Source organism: Scomber japonicus, chromosome 20 (genome assembly GCF_027409825.1).
Source record: "Scomber japonicus isolate fScoJap1 chromosome 20, fScoJap1.pri, whole genome shotgun sequence".
In the NCBI taxonomy this organism is placed as follows: domain Eukaryota; kingdom Metazoa; phylum Chordata; class Actinopteri; order Scombriformes; family Scombridae; genus Scomber; species Scomber japonicus.
The window spans coordinates 28956545-28968597 of NC_070597.1; positions in this window are offsets into that span (position 1 = coordinate 28956545).

Genomic DNA, 12053 nt, shown 5'->3' on the forward strand with positions numbered 1-12053 from the left:
TTGTGCAGTTCTCATAGTCACAAAATATCAAGAACAGTCTGAAACACTTGAGCACAAGATACACAAGAATGATAAAGAGCACATAATATCAATTTGTCACCACTGAATGTGAACAAATTTCCACCAATTACATCAACAAACCCACAAAAGAAAAGCAGAGGTGATTCAGACTACTTCATTAATCAGAGTATAGTATCTACATACCTTGTTTTGGTTGTACAGCCTGTACTTCAGAACAAAACTGTAAGTGCTACAGTATATGTAACCACGAGAAAAAAAAACTTACCAGAAACTGTTCGGCCGTGACTGCCTTCTTGCAGCACCACCAGAAGTGGTTGACAATGTCTTTCAACCAGGTCAGGAGTATGTTGTTTCCTTTTACCTGTGCAGCCTAGAGATCATGACAATATTAGTACTGTTTTTTGGCACAGCAATAATTTTTACAGTTACAAACAAATCAAACACTTACTGTTGCAATCTTTTTTGCAATGTTCTTTGCGCCGTGCCACATGTCAAGACTGTGCTTGATTCCATAGTCCTTGAACTTTCCTCTCTCTGTGTCTAGGGGAGGAAAAGAACAGAATAAACGTGACATATACTACATGCAGGTTATAGTCAATACAACCAGGTATTAATAATAATAATAATAATAATAATTACATGAGTACTCACTCATAAGGGCTCCTATTTGGACATGTGCATCTGTGCAGAATTCCACAAGTTTCACCTCGGCATGAAGTTTCTCCACTGTCTGGATGAAGGCCTCCCTCTCCATAATAACTGAAGACCGCCCTGTCTACCTCTTGTCCACAGTAACAACACTGATTATTTCCTTTGTAGAGTCTGCCATGGTAGAGTAACTACAATATTGGGCATTATGACCTGTGGAATGCAAGACAAAACAAAGCAGCCTATGTAAAAAATATTTCAAAGCTTTAATCTAACAGAAAAAATACAGAAATTTCACAATTGCTAAGCTTTCAATTACAATACACTTTTTCAGTTATAGAAAACACAAGCAGCTGTAAGATCAACATGTTTTATCAACTCTATCTAATTAACAGTAACAGTCTGGTACCTGGTGAGTCATTCCGCCCATCTCCTAAAAAAAAAAAAAAATCAAAGAACAAATATTAAGTAAGAAATCAAAACAATTACATCTCAGTCATATTACTCACAATTACTTTGTATTAATATTTACTCACCCAAAGCAACCACATCCTTGCCCTGCAGACGTTGAATGATTTCTGATTTTTTATTGTGCCAGAACTCCAAAATAGTGTCCACGCAGTATGTATCCTGGATTTTATAAAAGGTGGCAGCATTGACCACCCCCATATTCATGAAGCTGAACAGAAGTGCAATCTTTGAGTAGTTGTTACCACTCAACAGGATGTTTGTTCCAAGCATGAAGTCACCTGCCAACATCCCGAACTTAAAAGTTGGCTGCAACGTCCAACTCCAGACAACATGACCATGTGGACAAACCTAGGTATAATAAGTTATTTTAACTTACATAAATTCCTAATATTTTGAAAAGCAGACACTACATACTTAATTGAAATAATTATTATTATGTCATTGTCGTTAGGATATGTTACTTACCCATTCAACAACAAAGGCAGTGCACTTTTGTTGAATTACACATTCAAATGGGGGCAGGCTTTGACACATCTGTCCTGTTGATAATGTGTGTGAACACCGCTGCACTGGAAGGACAACCCATCGAATCAGTTGCAGAAGGTTCTTGTCATAAACGATAGCTGCACGGCAATGAATTATGTCATCTGCAATCATGACTCTGAGCTGTCCAGAACTAAGCTGCTCCTCCTCTTCAGGCTCAGTTGATGTTCCAGAGTTTTCAGGGAAGTCATGGACAGTCTCAACGGCTGAAATTACAGGCAGCTTGTCTATCTTTGGCCTTGATTTGATAGCCACTTCTAATCTGTAGGATCAGACAAACATTGTAGATTAAAAAAAGGTATGTGAACCAACAAAAACCACAGTAAAACCAACACCAGTGTCTTGTAAATCCAAAATTGTAAAATCAGTACCTTATACGTGGGGGAGGTACATAGTCCTCATCAGAACTGTCCTCTCCTGATTCGTCTTTGGACAAGGAAGACACTTCAATCCTGTCACACAAAGAGGGCGATTAAAAAGCTGTTTTAATGTATAATATAAATATCTGATTGTGACTTGTTGGAATTATTGTATGTAAGTTATCCCATATTTACCCTTTCTATGATCATTAGTCTTTATAGTCTACAAGCATGCTGTTTTAAAGTTGTTTTTCAGGACCTGTGACCCTGCTCAGGATCTGCTCAGGACGTCTATCTGAAGATCTGTGGCCAATCTATAACCCTGCTGAGAATGTCTTTGAAGTGTGTGTGTCCACCCGAAGCAGACCAGCGACCGATCAGTGACCTATTTGTGACCGATGTGTGACCCCCACCCTTTAGAGCAAAAATGACTATGTAAATTAGGGACTCCCTGAAAGCAATAAAATCAAAGGGTTCGGCAAGATTTGTTCAGAGCGGGTTGGAGATCTTAACTGAGCAGATCTCTGTCCGTTCTCCTGGCAAGTAAAAACTCTAATCCTGTTGTCTTCTCTCCTTTGTTTGATATTTTAAGTGTTTTAGGTTGCCTGAACCTGACATTAACTTGGTCCTTCGAGAGCCGGATACCAACAGACTTAAGGATTCCAGCAGGCTGGTAAACTCCAGGAAGACCGTGGCCACGGCAGATTCTAAAATCCTTTTCCAGGACTGGTTTTTTGCCCGCCTGTTGGGATCTGAAGGTTGACGGTAGTCCGAGAGGAGAAAGACAACAGTGGTGAGTTAGAGTTTGTTAAAAACAAGCGATTGACTGAGAGTCTTTGCGCGTTGTGATAAAAAACCCTGAGAATACTAGTCACTATCAGGTAATGAGGGATGACGGAGTCCGACAATATCCGTGTAGAGTAAAATAGGCCTAGTGGGCGACGGAGTCCGAAAATATCTGTGTAAAGTAAAATAGGCCTAGTGGACAACGGTGTCCTGTAAGACTCAGTGAAACGTACGTGAGTGAATGAGAGTGTGAGTGGAAATGAAATACCATTAGGTATCTTCATTTCATACCAAAATAGTAGGATTGTAAACAGCAAACCTCTTGTGGATGCAAAGGCAAGAATTCTCCACTCGAAAGAGTTGAAGTGAGAATTACCACAACAGGAAATTTTCTTGCTGTCCTACTAACCAGAAACCAGTTCTTAGAACACCCTAGGTGTTGAATAACTGGACTAAAATTACTAAAATGGGGAAGAAGTGAGTAAACTAAAAAATAAAGTAAGAAATAGACTCAAAAGATTGGAAATATGTTGAAACCCAGGATCCTGGTAAAATTAAGGACGTACGGATAGAAATACTAAGAGAAGCAACTAAAAGATACTAAAATGTAATAAATATTAAAACTTGGGGAGACGTCCCTAGAACATAGAAAATAGAGAAGTATAACCTTTGTACAAAGTAATGAGTATACATAAGGAAGGAGAATAATATAATAATGAAATAAACTAGTTGGAATTTGTTAAAACTCAGTAACGATATATATAATTTTTTAAGAAATAAGCCTGTCAAGAAAAGTACAAATAGGAAGTTACCATGAAAAAGTAAGAATGAAGGAAGAGTGAAGTAGAGAAAGAGAAGAGAAAAGAAGGAGACAGAAAGTGTGAGAAAGAGAGGCAAGAGAGAAAGGAAGAAGAAAGAAATAGACAGTTGATGTTTCAAAGAAAAGATGATGATGAAACAGGGCCAGTGAAGTGAAGGGAAGTTAGAGATAAGGAAGAAGGTGAAGATGTACAGCAGATTTGGATGACTGTGTTGGGGCCTGATTGGCATTATGTGAGAGGGGATTGGAGTCCCCTAAATAACAATAATGTGGTGTTGGCATATGCTGATAGTGAATTGACTACTCGGGTAAGACACCTTATTGATAGAGTTACTCAACGCTTTAGGTGAAGAGCAAATTATGTGGAGATAGGAAGAAGTTGAGCAGAAGGAGGATGAGCCGTTCAAAGAATAAAAAATAGGAATGACCACTGCTTTTAAGACTCATAGTGGGCTTCAAGATGATAATCAACCAAATGGGCCTTTCCAGCAAACAGTTTAAAAAAAAAAGAAAAAGTTCTTCATGCAGGATCTAAAGATGCGATCCGTAGTTGGGTGACTAAGCATTACATAGGACTTCCAACAGGAACTCTTGATGAATATGTTAATCACGCTTTGCATGCAGAGAAAGTTGTAAAAGAAAAGAACAAGAGTAAGAAGGCTGTAGAGACCTTTTACCATGACATGGAAGAAATCCTCTACCAGGGAGGTGCTAGAGGAAGAGGAATACATTATAGAGGCAGGAGAGGAGGAGTAAGAAGAGGAGGAGCAGGAAAGGGAGATTATAGACAGAACAGAAACCCTTTCTGTTGTTGGAGTTGCAGTAAGGAAGCCAAAGATTGCCCAGAAAGAAAGTATAATTTAGCCTGACTAGGCCAGGGATGGCAGGCAAAGTGTTATCAGGAGGGTGAACAGGATAAGACAAATATAGACCTTTTAAATTTACAAGATATACTCTCAATGGATGATGTGAAACCTGAAGTAAGATTGTTGGTAAATGGAAAATTTATTACGTTTTTGTGTGACACAGGAGCTTGCAGAACTACCTGTAGGGAAGGTGTACCACAGGTTAAAATTAATGGCAATGTTGTAGTAGTAAGATCTGCGAGCGGGAAGTTAACTGAAGTTGAAGAATCTGAGCCAGTGTGGCTAAGAGATCCAGATGGCTCGTCTTACCGTCTATCCATTCTGATGTTTCCAGAATGTCCAGTTAACCTCCTTGGGAGAGATGGGTTGTTGTTATTAGGATTGGCATTGGTGCCTACGCCAGAAGGGCGGATTGTAGTTAAAAGAAAAGCAGAACTACAGAAGGGAGACTTTTTGGTTCTCCGAGGGATAGGACTACCACACTATTTCTATTCCCTTGATGTTCCTAATAAACCACCCCATAAGACCAGATGCTAAAGTATTTACTGTAGTGGATATCAGTAATGTGTTTTTCTCTGTACCAATAGATAAAAATAGTCAATATCGGTTTGCATTCACCTTTGGAGGCCAAAGATACACCTATACTAGATTACCTCAAGGTTATTGTGAAAGTATCTATTCTCAAGTAATGAGTGCAAGCATGGCTAAGTTTCAACCCCCAGGGGGAAGTCAAGTTTTAATATATGTAGATGACGTGTTATTAGCCTCTCCTGATTTGGAAACATGTAAAGAAGACATTTTAGCTTTACTAAAGCATTTGGCTGAAGAGGGCCATAAAGTAAGCAAAAGTAAACTCCAAATGTGTAAAATGCAAGTTAAATATTTAGGACTAATCTAAGTGCGGGAGGAAGAACAATAATGGAAGACAGAAAGATTGCAATTCTCCAAGCTCCAAAACCTTTAATAAAAAAGCAGATGATGTCATTTCTGGGGTTGACAAACTATTGCAGAAATTGGGTACTAAACTATGCTGAAATAACGGCATCGTTAAATAAATTGATGTATGAAGAAGACCTTAAAATGACATCTTAGTTAAAATGGACTGATGAAGCTGAAAAAGCTTTCTGTGAAGTAAAGCAAGTGTTAGTGTCCAGTACAGCACTAGCATTGCCTGCCTAACAAACCATTCATTCAGATGATTGACTGTAAAGGTAATTTTATGACCTCTGTATTGGCACAACAATATGGAGATAAGATGAAGCCTATAGCTTATTTTTCATCAAAGCTAGATAGTGTAGCTTGTGCACTACCACATTGTGTAAGAGCAGTCATAGCAGCATCCATGACTGTGGAAACAAGTACAAGTACCAAGAAAAATAGCAGTATGCAAATGTGCAGAACACACATATGGTACTGATAAAGTTTCTCTAGGAAATGCATTTGCAGATAAAACCGCAAAAGCAGCTGCAGCAGGTCAATTTAATATATTGACCTTAGAAGAATTAATTAATTTAGATGACACCACGCTAAAAGACATGCAACAACAAAGTACATAATCTAAAAAAAAAAAGCATGGAAAGAATGGAGCTAAATTACAAAATGACATCTATGTATGACCAAATAATAAACCTGTCCTACCAAAGAACCTCTATAAATGGGCAGCAATATTGAGCCATGGTGTAAACACATGTCTCAACAGGAGGGATATTGGGACAGATACATCAATACTTTACCACTTATGGATTCAACTCTAATTAAAAAAAAATTTTGTAGAGCATGTTTGACCTGTGCTAAACATAATCCACAAGGTAATTTGAGACTACGTAGAGGGCGTTTCCCAACACCTCAGTATCCATTTCAAATTATCCATATGGACTTTATAGAGTTAAACCAAAGTGAAGGGAAAAAGTATTGTTTGGTCATAATAGATGCATTTTCAAAATGGATTGAACTTTTCCCAACCAAGAATCCAGACGCTTTGACGGTAGCAAAAGCACTTTGTAAGGATATTATTCCCAGGTATGGCATTCCTGAGAAGATATATAGTGATAATGGGACCCATTTCGTTAACCAAGTGGCTAAAAAGATTGGTGTAATGTTCCACATAGATTTAAAAAAAATCATTGTGCATACCACCCTCAAAGTGCAGGATTAGTAGAAAGGATGAATGGAGCAATTAAGAATAGACTGAAGAAATGTATGGAGGAAACAGGCAGATTATGGAGACAATGTTTAGACCTGGAAAAAAAAAATTGTATATTGATATTACTACTGGGTTAACACCATATGAAATATTATTTGAAAGACCTTATAGGTTACCTCAATTTAAGAATCAATGGGAAATAGATGAAGAAGCTAATTTAGCTGACTACATGAGAAACAAAAAACAAAACAAAAACAGAAACAAACTGATGAAAATCCTTCTGTTTCCCAGCAGGAAATCCAATTAGTGGAACCAGGAGATTGTGTGCTAATAAGAAGCATAAAAAAGAAACACTGGCACTCACCAAAGTGGAAAGGGCTGTATCAGGTACCAATAACAACCCCCACAGCATTAAAAAATAGCAGAAAGATCAACTTGGATCCATTTAACATATTGCAAAAAGATCATTTCGACTGAAGACTCCGACAGGGGAGGTGAGCCAAAGACAGATAATAGGGTGGACCTGGACATTTAGAGTTCAGGTACACCTGAAAGTCAGTGAAGATCTTACAAGCCACCAAACCTAGTAGAGGAGGTCTTTCGGTCAAAATGACTCCAAGATGGTCTGGTACTGAAATATCAGTCTGATAAATCTGAGTGTCAATCCATAAATCTGTGGGCATATTCCGGTGGAAGAGATCCTGAATTTAGAGCAGTCCTATGTTATGGAAGCCAAACTAAACCTGAAATGCCAAAAAGAACCTACAAGAAAGGAGGACAAATTCTGATGGCAAATAAATAATGTGACGGTGGATGAATGGTTCCAAGTCACAATTGGTGTTTCTGGAACTAATAATAATTGGTTGTTAATGGTAGAACAAGCTGCCAATATGACTAAGACTGACTGTGTAGTTTGCATGGGACCAAGACGACTTTTGCAGATTGTCCCGGCAGTGATACCACAGGAGTGTGTGTGAGTGTGTTATAGATTTTATGAATAACACAAACCCCAGTAAAAATTGTAGTATTTGGGATTCAGTTTTCCCGGTCACAGTGGCAGAAAAGGAAAAGCCGTTGTTCTTCAAGAAAGTAGTTAGAGGTAATTTTACGTACATTAAAATGGAAATAGGAGATGTTTTTAGGAGAGGAAACCCCCTAGGTAATCTTACTGTAACCTCATGCAGAAAACATATAAGAGTAAGTACAATTGGTTCTAAACCTAATGATTTCAAAGAAGTGTCTCAAGGAGACATTTGGTGGTGGTGTGGAGACGAAAGACTTTTTGACAGGTTGCCTAGAAATGTGACTGGATATTGTGCATTAGTGACATTACTGTTACCATTTTCAGTACTTCCTATGACGATTGAAGGACTGATCACCGAATCAGTTAAATTTGTGTCACAACAGTGGCTTCATAAGAAAAGATCCACTGCTTGGTTGACAGATAAAGATCCAACTTACATTGATGCTATCGGTGTTCCACGCGGTGTACCTAGTGAATATAAATTGGCTGATCAAGTAGCGGCAGGTTTTGAGTCCACCCTCTGTTGGTGGTGTACCATAAATAAAAACGTAGACAGGATTAACTACATTCATTACAATGTTCAAAAACTAGGAAATTGGACCCAGAGCGGATTTGAAGCTGTACACGGACAATTGGCAGCTACTTCCCTTATGGCTTTTCAGAATAGAATAGCATTAGATATGCTGTTGGCAGAAAAAGGTGGTGTATGTGCAATGTTTGGGGAAAAGTGTTGTACTTTTATCCCCAACAATACAGCTGCTGATGGCAGTCTGACTAAGGCCATTGAGGGCCTGCGTTCACTGAATGGTAAGATGAAAGATCATTCCGGTGTTGACACCACCTTGTGGGATTCATGGATGGATGCCTTTGGGAAGTATAGAGCTCTGGTATCTTCTGTCCCAGTCTCAATTGCAGTTTTTGCAGTGATTTTGACTTTGTGTGGCTGTTGTTGTATTCCCTGTCTCTGTGCGTTAATTAATAGACTAATCACTACTGCCATTACACCCGCGGATAGTCGATTTGCTCAGATGTATCCTTTGCTTGGACATGATGATAATGATAATAATGATCTTGAGGATAATTTACCTGATCTGTTCCCGATTCCGTCTAATGTTAATTCTGATTGGTAAACAGTAAAAAGAAAACAAATAACTCTGAGTGTAAACCTGTTTGTTCTCATAAAAATGATTTTACAACTGAAAATCTTTTGAAGTGGTTGATATAAGTGACATGAAAAGATGAGTAAATATGTGATAAACAGGAGGGAAATGTTGGAATTATTGTATGTAAGTTATCCCATATTTACCCTTTCTATGATCATTAGTCTTTATAGTCTACAAGCATGCTGTTTTAAAGTTGTTTTTCAGGACCTGTGACCCTGCTCAGGATCTGCTCAGGACGTCTATCTGAAGATTTGTGGCCAATCTGTAACCCTGCTGAGAATGTCTTTGAAGTGTGTGTGTCCACCCGAAGCAGACCAGCGACCGATCAGTGACCTATTTGTGACCGATGTGTGACCCCCACCCTTTAGAGCAAAAATGACTATGTAAATTAGGGACTCCCTGAAAGCAATAAAAACAAAAGGTTCGGCAAGATTTGCTCAGAGCGGGTTGGAGATCTTAACTGAGCAGATCTCTGTCCGTTCTCCTTGCAAGTAAAAACTCTAATCCTGTTGTCTTCTCTCCTTTGTTTGATATTTTAAGTGTTTTAGGTTGCCTGAACCTGACATGACTTACACACAATTTTCCAGCGAGCTAACTTTGTCCTCCTCAAGGTCCATCTCTCCCATATCAGACCTGTAAAAACAATACCAATGTGATGCGTACATACAACACAATGAACACTACGTTTTAGTCACAGTTTACCTGGTAAAGATAATTCCTTTGCAGAGAATATCACAATAAAAACTCACCTGTCTTGAAGCAGCCCTTGTACCTCTGATGCATCCAGTGTAGTCTCACCCACATCTGTGCCAAGCATTTCAACACCCTCCACTTCGAATTGGCCCTCCCTACATAAACATTGGATAACCCAGGGTAAAGCATTACTTTAATGGTTTCCACTTACTGTCAAGACAAAAAGCCATAAAAATATGAGGATATACAGGTTAAGACACATTTTCTGCATTGCTCAAAACCTCTTACCCATCAGAAGCTGACCCCTCACCAATGTCAGATAATGCAGGGGGCACAACTCCCAAGCGGGTAGCTTTGAGTGGAGTTGATGCCAAAGGGCCCTGTTGATAGCTGAAAAGGGAAGACAGACCAGCTTAAAAGAGGGTCACAGTATTTCAGTCCAATACCATGTATTTTTCTTATTAGTGCAAAAATATAATGTTACATTTAAACAAAAGTTACTGAATTACCAAGGAATAATCCAGTAAAGCATTATTTAGCAGTATACTGCTAAATAATGCTTTACTGGATTTTAGCAGTAGTAACAATATATTGTTACTACTATGTATACTGTCCTGACCTGATTACTGTGTTTGGCCAACTAACATTACACTGGCAAGCCATACATATTTTCATACTTATTTCTCTGATTCGGCTATAGCAAGAATATGTGGACATACAATGTGATAACACACAGCACTAATCATGAATTTCAGTAAGCATTACTATTCCTTCTGCTGTTGCTACTTTACAATGCTTTTTGCTAGCGTTAGCCATGTGCGAGGGTTTACTGAGCTAATGCTATGTAACTTCTCTAAGTTATTCCCAAATATAACAGTGTTGACATATACCTTGGTGACTGCCCGTGAACATAACCGTGGCCTACACCAGCTTTTAGGCACCGAGGTGAAGTTTGATATTATATATAATATTATATATAGTTTGATATTGGATATTCGGATATTCGACAGATATTCAAAATAAGGAACTGTGTCTTATTTTTCAATACCCCCTAAGCCATGTGACCTAATGAGTCCAAACCAATGCAGAATAGTTCTCCTATGTAGTACCAACCACACACACCTTTTTTTACACCCATGGTATGCACACTCTATTTTATATGATTTTTTTAAAGGAAAATACATTATTTCCTATAAGGAATTGTCTTTTTTTTCAATACCTACCAAGCCATGTGACCTATTGACTCCAAACCAATGCAGAATAGTTTTCCCATGTAGTACCAACCACACACACCTCAATATGAAATAATAATTTGCATCCTCTATTTTTTTTAAAGAATCCCATTCATTTCTTATGGAACACCACACCTTTTTTTACACCCATGGTATGCACACTCTATTTTATATGATTTTTTAAGGAAAATACATTATTTCCTATAAGGAATTGTCTCTTTTTTTCAATACCTACCAAGCCATGTGACCTAGTGACTCCAAACCAATGCAGAATAGTTCTCCTATGTAGTACCAACCACACACACCTCAATATGAAATAATAATTTGCATCCTCTATTTTTTTTAAAGAATCCCATTCATTTCTTATGGAACACCACACCTTTTTTTACACCCATTATATGCACACTCTATTTTATATGATTTTTTTAAAGAGAACTTGGTTTTGTTAATTATATTTTTGCTTCAGACCTTCCTGTAATAAAAAAACAAAACCTTACACTCAAGATGATCTTTAGACCAAGCCACACAAAAGTTATTTGTCAGATAGTTCAATACCAAGTTTATTTGCCTGTGGCCTGAGGCTATAAAATATAACGGTGAAGCCACCAAACAGGAAATGTGTTGACATCTCAGCAATTAATTGACACATCAAAACAAAACCTAGCACTTGGACAAGGCACAATTCTCCAATCTCTGACAGCAAATTGTGTGCCCCTTCATTGAATGCTTTAGCACCACCACCAGTTCAAACTAAATGAAACCGAACCCAAACACAAACAAACCAAAACCAAGCCAAATTAAAGACCAAAGGCAAGCCCATGCCTGTCAAACTACTTCACCCCCACATTGCGTGCTGATATTTGAAAAGAAAGAAAATCCATTGCTTTCCAATGGAAATAGTTTATTCCTCATCGGCATAACACACACAGCCATTGACTTTTTTTTACTTGGCTTAACTTCCTGTTGTCCATTCTCAAGCACAGGGTATGGAACCACCTGTCGCATTTATCACACTGGATCTGTTGAATTGAAAAAATAATTCATTATTTGTGAATGTATATGATTTTGTCAGTTGGTAGGACACTTAAGTTTAACTGGTATCACCAGCATTGGGGAAGTTGCTCAAAAAAATATTTATTACATATTGCTTGTTATTTTAAAAATGTAATGTATTACTTTACTTAGTTACTCCCTGCCCAGATTAATGCCTTACGTTACTCATTACTTTAAAGAGATTGGGGACCAAGGCATTTAACTGCTGAATAACAACGACTCACCCAGTCT